This window comes from Propithecus coquereli, unplaced genomic scaffold (assembly GCF_000956105.1).
Source record: "Propithecus coquereli isolate 6110/MARCELLA unplaced genomic scaffold, Pcoq_1.0 Scaffold22, whole genome shotgun sequence".
Lineage (NCBI taxonomy): Eukaryota > Metazoa > Chordata > Mammalia > Primates > Indriidae > Propithecus > Propithecus coquereli.
Window position 1 is genome coordinate 7,186,400 of NW_012147189.1, and position 8,825 is coordinate 7,195,224.

The 8,825-nt window shown below is 34.0% G+C and overlaps 1 pseudogene across 1 annotated transcript; it reads left to right on the forward strand.

Annotated features, from left to right (window-relative positions):
- Positions 1-6,851: 6,851 nt before the first annotated feature.
- Positions 6,852-8,358, forward strand: LOC105810734 (annotated as a pseudogene). Its single transcript, XR_001137513.1, has one exon. The product of XR_001137513.1 is annotated as a fumarate hydratase, mitochondrial pseudogene (transcript).
- The last annotated feature ends 467 nt before the right edge of the window (positions 8,359-8,825 follow it).

Sequence of the window (8,825 nt, forward strand, 5' to 3'; positions counted from 1 at the left end):
TATCAGATAAAATAGATTTCAAGAAAAAAACTGTAAAATGAGACAAAGAATGTCATTATATAATGATAAAGGGGTCAATTCAGCAAGAGGATATAATAATTCTAAATAATACACACCCAACACCAGAGCACCCATATGTATATAAAGCAAATATTATCAGAGCTACACTGAGAAATAGACCAAAAAAATACAATAAAATAATCATTGAAGAACTTAACACTCCACTTTCAGCGTTGGACAGATCATCCAGACAGAAAACAAACAAGGAAACATGGTCTGCACTATAGACCACCAAGTGGACCTAATAGACATTTACATAACATTTTATCCATTTAACTGCAAAACACATGTTATTCTTCTCAGCTCATGGATCATTTTCAAGGACAGGCCCACAAAACAAGTATTTAAAAAAATCAAAAAAAAAATTGAAATCATATCAAGTATTTCTTTGACCATAATGGAATAAAACTGAAAGTCAATAACAAGAGGAACCTTGGAAAATATACAAACACATGGAAATTAAACGATATGCTCGTGAATGACCAGTGGTTCAATCAAGAGATTACAAGGAAAATTATTAAATTTCTTGAACCAAATGAAAATGAAAACACAACATATCAAAACCTATGGGATACAGCAAAAGCAGTAATAACAGGAAAATTTATACCAATAAGCACCTTCATCAGAAAAGTAGAAAACCTTCAAATAAACAACCTAACAATGCATCTCAAGGAACTAGAAAAACAAGAACAAACCATGTGCAAAATTAGTAGGAGAAAATAAATAATAAAGATCAGAGCAGAAATAAATGAAATTGAAATAAAATGTACAAAAGACAATAAAACAAAAAAGTTGTTTTTTTAAAAAGATAAAATTGACACACCTTTAGGCAGACTAAGAAAAAAAGAGAGAAGACAGAAATAAATAAAATGAGACATTACAACTGATACTTCAGAAATCCAGACACTACTATGAGCAACTATACACCAATATATTGGAAAACCTAGAAGAAATGAATAAATTTCTAGACACATACAACCAACCAAGATTGAACCAGAAAGAAATTCAAAACCTGAATAAGCCAATAACAAGTAATGAAATAGAAGCAGTAATAAAAAGTCTTCTATCAAAGAAAAGCCCAGGACATAATGGCTTCACTTATGAATGCTACCAAGCATTTAAAGGAAATTTAATAGCAATTCTACTTAAACCACTCTAAAAATCAAGGAGGAGGGAATACTCCCAAACTCGTTCTACAGAGCCTGTATCACCTTGATACCAAAACCAGACAAAGACACAACAACAACAAAGAAATCTATATACCAATATCTCTGATGAACATAGATGCAAAAATCCTCAACAAAATACTAGCAAACTTAATTCAACAACACATTAAAAAGATTGATTATTCATCATGATAAAGTGGGATTCATCTCAGGGATGCAAGGATTGTTCAACATATGTAAGTGAATCAATATGATACACCATATCAACAGAAGGAAGGACAAAAAACCTGTGATCATTTCAATGATACTGAAAAAGCATTCAATAAAATTCAACATCCCTTCATGATAAAAACATTCAAAAAACTGGGTATAAAAGGAACTTATCTCAACACAGTAAAAGACATATGTGACACACCCACTGCCAGTATCATACTTAACGAGAAAAAACTAAAAGCCTTCCTCTAAGATCTGGAACAAGCCAAAGATGCCCACTTTCACCACTATTATTCAACATAGTACTCGAAGTTCTAGCTAGAGGAAAAAGAAAAGAGAAAGAAATAAATGGCATCCAAATTAGAAAAGAAGAATTCAAATTATCCTTGTTTGCAGATTATATGATCTTACATCTAGGCAACCCTAAAGACTCCATTAAAAAAAAAAAAAAAGCTATTAGAACTGACAATCAAATTCAGTAAAGTTATAGGATACAAAATCAGCATACAAAAATCAGTAATATTTCTATAGGCCAACAGTAAATAATCTGAAAAGGAAACCAAGAAAGTAATCCCATTTACCATAGTTACAAAAATAAAATAAAATACCTAGGAATAAACTTACCCAAATAAGTGAAAGTTGTCTATAATGAAAACCATAAAATATTGATGAAAAAAATTGAAGAGGACACAAAAAGATGGAAAGATATTCCACGCTCATGGATTGAAATAATAAATATTGTTAAAATGCCCATACTACCTGAAGCAATCTACAGATTCAACACAATCCCATCAAAGTATCAATGACATTCTTCACAAAAAAAAAAAAAAATCCTAAAATTTATATGGAACCATTAGAGACCCAGGACAGCCAAAGCCATTTTGAGCAAAAAGAACAAAACTGGAGGAATCACATTGCTTGACTTGAAATTATACTACAGAGCTGTAGTAACCAAAACAGCATGGTACTGGCATAAAAACAGACACATAGACCAATGGAACAAAATAGAGAACCCAGAAATAAATCCACACATCTATAGTGAACTTATCTTCAACAAAGTTGTCAAGAACATACAGTGGAGAAAGGACGATTTCTTCAATAATTTGTACTGAGAAAACTGGCTAGTCATATGCAGAAGAATGAAACTAAACCCTTATCTCTCACCATATATAAAAATTAAAACAAAATGGATTAAAAACTTACTTCTAAGACCTGAAACTATGAAACAACTGAAAGAAAACTTTGGGGAAATGCTTCAGGACATTGGTCTGAGCAAGGAAACCCAAAGCACAGACAACCAAAGCAAAATTGGAAAAATGGGATCATACCAAGCTAAAAAGCTTCTGCACAGCAAAGGAAACAATCAACAAAGTGAAGAGACAGCCCACAGAATGGGAGAAAATATTTGCAAACTACCCATCTGACAAGGGATTAATAACTAGAATAGATAAGGTACTCTAACAACTCAATAAGAAAAAAAGCAAATAATCCAATTAAACAATGAACAAAAGATCTGAATAGACATTTCTCAAAAGAAGACATACAAATGGTCAACAGATATATGAAAAAATACTCAACATCATTAGTCAACAGAGAAATGCAAATCAAAACTGTAATGAGATATTATCTCACCCCAGTTAAAATGGTTTTTATCAAAAAGACAGGCAATAACAAATCCTGGAGAGGATGTGGAGAAGGGGGAAACCTTGGTATACTGTTGGTGGAAATGTAAATTAGTGTAACCACTAGGGAGAACAGTATGGAGGTTCCTTAAAAAACTAAAAAGAGAACTACCATATGATCTAGCAATTTCACTACTGGATATCTATCCAAAGGAGGGGAATATGTGTATCAAAAAGATATCTACACTCCTATGTTTATTACAGCACTATTTACAATAGCCAAGATTTTCAATCAGCCTAAGTGTCCATCAATGGATGAAAGGATAAAAAAATGTGATACATATACACAATGGAATACTATAGAGCCTCAAAAAAGAATAAAATCCTGCCATTTGCAACAACATGGATGAAACTGGAGAACATTATGTTAAGTGAAATATTGAAGCACAGAAAGACAACTCTCACATGTTCTCACTCATATATGGGAGCTAAATATTAAAAACAATTGATCTCATTGGGACAAGAGAATAGAATGATGGTTACCAGAGGCTGGGAAGGATACTAGGGAGCGGGGCATAATAAGGGAACAGTTAGTGGGTACAAAAATGCAGTTAGTTAGATAGAATGAACAATATTTGATAGCACAACAAAGTGACAATAATCAAAAATAAGTTAGGGTATACTTTAAAGTAGCTGAAAGAGTAGATTTGGAATGTTCCTAACAAAGAAATGTTAAATGCCTGAGGTGATGGATACCCCCAATAACCCTGATTTGATTAATTTACATTATATACCCGTATCAAAACATCACATGTACCCTATAAATATATGCAACTATTATGTACCCATAATAATTTTAAAAAATGAATAAAAAACTTTAAAAAAAGAATTTATGTGGGAATTTTAATCCTTACCCCCATACTTATCATGGACATATTCAAGATCATGCATTGCTCATTACATTTTTTTTTGCATGTAAGTCTCAACTCCCCAAAATGTGAACATGCATTACACTGTTTACTTCTCCCATATTCTCCACAGTGAGTAAATCGAACTATTTTTTCTAGATATTATATAGATAGATAATATTTTACTGATTTTATAATGTGAACAGGCAAATGTATATGAGAAAAGTAAATACATTTTCCACTATTCTATTTTGTTAGAAGATAAACTCAGATATTTGTGACAGTTTTAAATATTATGATATTGAAGCAGAAAAAAGGTGATGAAAATTGAAAAAACAATGAGAAAATGTAGGAAGAAATAATTAGCATGACTAGGAAGGCCAAAGAGAGATGATAGCAAATTTCAAGGAAAAATTCGTCATGTATCTGTTATTTTATGAAAGAGTAACAATTAATAATATTTACAGATCATAAGAAGAAGAATATGTTTTTACTCATTTATTTTTTTTACCAAATGTTTATGTTCACTATTTGTTTTAATAGAGATTTAGCATACAACGAAGGGTTAAGTTCACAATACAACAAGGTAATTTTCCTGCATTGCCTTATACTAAACCAAGTAGGAAATATTTTAGAAAGAGAATTTTGAAAAGAACAAAACTTGTGTCACGTAGCAGGAAGACATATTATTTCACAATATCTGTTCTGAATTTCTTCCATGTTTAATAAATAAAATAGCTGAGCACATGGACTCTCAGATTAAATTTCCAAGTTTTCATTCACGAGTTCTTGGTGTGGTCAGGTAATTACTGTTTTGGCCAATGAGATGTAAGTAGATTTTATGGCAGTTTCCAAGAATCTTCATCAAAATAATACAGCTGGCACATGTTCTTTGTCATTTTTTGCTATTCTTTCAACCAATAATTACTCAAATATTGTCCAAAGGACTTTTTTCTTCTTATCAGGAATCATAACAGATTGTTGTTGTTTTTTTTTTAAGTTTTTTAAGCTGCAATCCAAATTGTCAGCTGCTATTTCAGATCTATAAATAAGAGATAATTTTGATCGAAATTTGAGAGTTTGAAAGAAGACATCTACCAATAAATTCAATTGAAACCCAATCTACAAAGGAAAACACTCGCAAAAGTAGTAATCTTTTAACTTTAGGAATTCTGCCTTAGTTGCAATGAAAAACTTGAGAAATATTGAAAATAATGTGTGCGAGGATCTGGCTGGGGAAAATAGTATTCAAATTGATAGAAGCACAGTGGTAACTTTAAGTTTTCTTTAAAAAAATCTATTATTAAATTGAATCCATTATAGACACACAGTTTGAAGGAATTAACTGACATATGGTAGCCCATCAACACCTAGAACTAAATAAGATCTATTCTTCAAATGAAATAGAGAAAATGTAATATTTTAGGTATTTTTCTAAATTTTTACAACTCAGCTTTGCATTATTACCTCTACTTATTAAAAAAAATAATAATAAGAGACTGAGGGTCTCAGGAAGTTAAAAAAAAAAACAAACTTCTCTAACATCAAGTGGTTTGTGAAGCTTGGAGGTTGGATTTGGACATGGGTCTGTTTCTTCCGGTTCTTATATTATGTTAGCCTACTTGCCATCAAAGATATTTTGTTGTCCTTGTTGGTCTTTTGTTACTGTTTAAACTTATGTGCATACCTAGAGTAAATGTTACTTTAGAGAAGAAAACAAAAAAAAAAAAGTCAAAGTTCTTCATATTGAGCAGATAGATCAAACTGAGTATGAGAAAGCTCACACTTATTTTGAGAAGGCAAATTGTTTTCTCCTTGTTATTTTTATGTTAATTGTTGAATATTCTTTTCTGGGATATAGAAATAATAGCATTTTCTTTCTACTCATATTCAGCTATTCAGTTATTTTCAACCTAAGTGAGCCCATTTTTAGTAATATATTAGATTTCTTTTTATTGTATGAAACACACAAATATGAATCTGAAGAAAGTTGTTAAGTTGGGCTATAAATATCTAGAAACCAGTTCCATATAGTTTAGAAAGAAAAGAAATCACAAGATTATGATGTAGCTAAGTTTGTGGTTCTTATTTTTGTGAGGATTTTCAAACTAAGTGCTTGAATAAATTTAGTGAAATCTATTTCATAAATACCAAGAAAATCAAACTTTTAGAAGTTACTTTACTTCTTGGCAAATTGTTACTTTAAAGCATTTCAAACACCCTATAAAAGAAGGCCTTCTCCATTAATACACTCACAGACAACAATATTTGGATAGATTAAGTGAAATGAATCAGAAACACATGGATTTCATTACTTTCAAAGTAAACATGAGTTTGAACATTATTGGGAAAGTGTCTAGCAAAACAGGACCAAAACATTTAAAAAATGGATTAATGAATTTCAGAAACCCTAAGTAGCAAAAAAAGAAAAGAAACAGAAAACTGATTTATAATTAAAACTGAATAAAAGGGATGTTAATTTAAATAATTTGAATTTTACTCTATTTTAGAATGCTCTCTAGTTTAACTCAGGTAACTATTTTGCTTATGTGAACTAATAATGTCACAAACAAGTGATTGTACTATTCTATACATACAAAAAGAAGCAATGTACAATGTCCTCTTGATATATCTAATGAAACCCTCTATGATCTGGCTCCTTTTATCCTTCCCCTTGCAATAGGGTGAGAAAAAGGAAGAGAATATGGCTGGACCACACAGCTTGAAGAGTGATCTTTGCTGTTTAAGGGATGATCTTCTCTGTGTCAGTGCCCTGTACAGTACCTGATACTTAGGAGACACCTAACATGTTTGTTAAATTTAAAAAAAAATGAGGTACCCAGCACTCCAGCTCCTTGCGCGCTCGCCTCGCCTCGTGCGGGCTCCAGCCTCAGCCTCAGTTCCGGGCTTGAGTGGCTCAGCCGTCCCCCCATCCTGGCCCCCGAACGCGGCTCGAATGGCAAGTCAAAATTCTTTCCGGATAGAATATGATACCTTTGGTGAACTCAAGGTTCCAAATGATAAGTATTATGGCGCCCAGACTGTGAGATCTACAATGAACTTTAAGATTGGAGGTGTGACGAAACGCATGCCAATCCCAGTTATTAAAGCTTTTGGCATCTTGAAGCGAGCGGCCGCCGAAGTAAGCCAGAATTACGGTCTTGATCCAAAGATTGCTGATGCAATAATGAGGGCAGCAGATGAGGTAGCTGAAGGTAAATTAAATGATCATTTTCCTCTCCTGGTGTGGCAGACTGGATCAGGAACCCAGACAAATATGAATGTAAATGAAGTCATTAGCAATAGAGCAATTGAAATGTTAGGAGGCGAACTTGGTAGCAAGAAAGCTGTGCATCCCAATGATCGTGTTAATAAAAGCCAGAGCTCAAATGATACTTTCCCCACAGCGATGCACATTGCTGCTGCAGTAGAAGTTCATGAAGTACTGTTACCAGGACTACAGAAGCTACATGATGCTCCCAATGCGAAATCCAAAGAGTTTGCGCAGATCATCAAAATTGGGCGTACTCATACTCAGGATGCTGTTCCACTTACTCTTGAGCAGGAATTCAGTGGTTATGTTCAACAAGTGTCGTATGCGATGGCGAGGATAAAAGCTGCCATGCCAAGAATCTATGAGCTTGCAGCTGGAGGCACCGCTGTCGGTACCGGCTTACATACTAGAGTTGGCTTTGCAGAAAAGGTTGCTGCAAAAGTGGCTGCACTCACAGGGTTTCTCTTTGTCACTGTTCCAAATAAATTTGAAGCTCTGGCTGCTCATGATGCTCTGGTTGAGCTCAGTGGAGCCATGAACACCACTGCTTGCAGTCTGATGAAGATCGCAAATAATATTCGTTTTCTGGGTTCTGGTCCTCGGTCGGGACTGGGTGAACTGATCTTTCCTGAAAATGAACCCGGAAACAGTATCATGCCAGGCAAGGTGAACCCACTCAGTGTGAAGCGATGACCATGGTTGCAGCCCAAGTCATGGGGAATCATGTCGCTATAATCGTTGGAGGCAGCAATGGACATTTCGAGTTGAATATTTTCAAGCCAATGATGATTAAAAATGTGTTACACTCAGCCAGGCTGCTGGGGGATGCTTCAGTTTCCTTCACAGAAAACTGTGTGGTGGGCATCGAGGCCAACAGAGAAAGGATCAACAAGCTGATGAACGAGTCTCTAATGTTGGTGACAGCTCTCAATCCTCACATAGGGTATGATAAGGCAGCGAAGATTGCTAAGACAGCACACAAAAATGGATCAACCTTAAAGGGAACTTCTATTGAACTTGGTTATCTCACAGCAGAGCAGTTTGATGAGTGAGTAAAACCTAAGGACATGCTGGGTCCAAAGTGATTTAAATACATTTATAATGGAAATAAACATGTTGTGTAAAATAAAAAAAAAAAAGAGATCACTGAAAGAGTCATAAATAATGAATTTTAAATAGGATGAAGGAATTGAGACCCAGTAAAACAAAATGATCACTCAAGATCATGCGAAACCCGAATGTAAAGCCATAATCTGATCATGTGAACCCATGACCTGATTCCTTAACTCCCTTCTATATCCATTTCCATCTCTAAAGAAAGCTTTTTTAGGGCTATGAATTTAAGTTCAAAGTCATACATACACAAACCAAAGAATGCTAGTGAAAATTGAAGAGGTATGGGAATGTAAAATTTAAAGGGTAAGGTACAAAAATGCCTGAGTTCCTATCAATTCACTGGAAATGAAAATGCAAAAGAGCAGAAAGATGGGGGGTTGGGAGAGAGGGGTGAAGAAGATACTCAAATGCTTAGAATTCCAAGGAAGTCACACTATCTTATTCATTAGATGAGTCATTGCAGTTG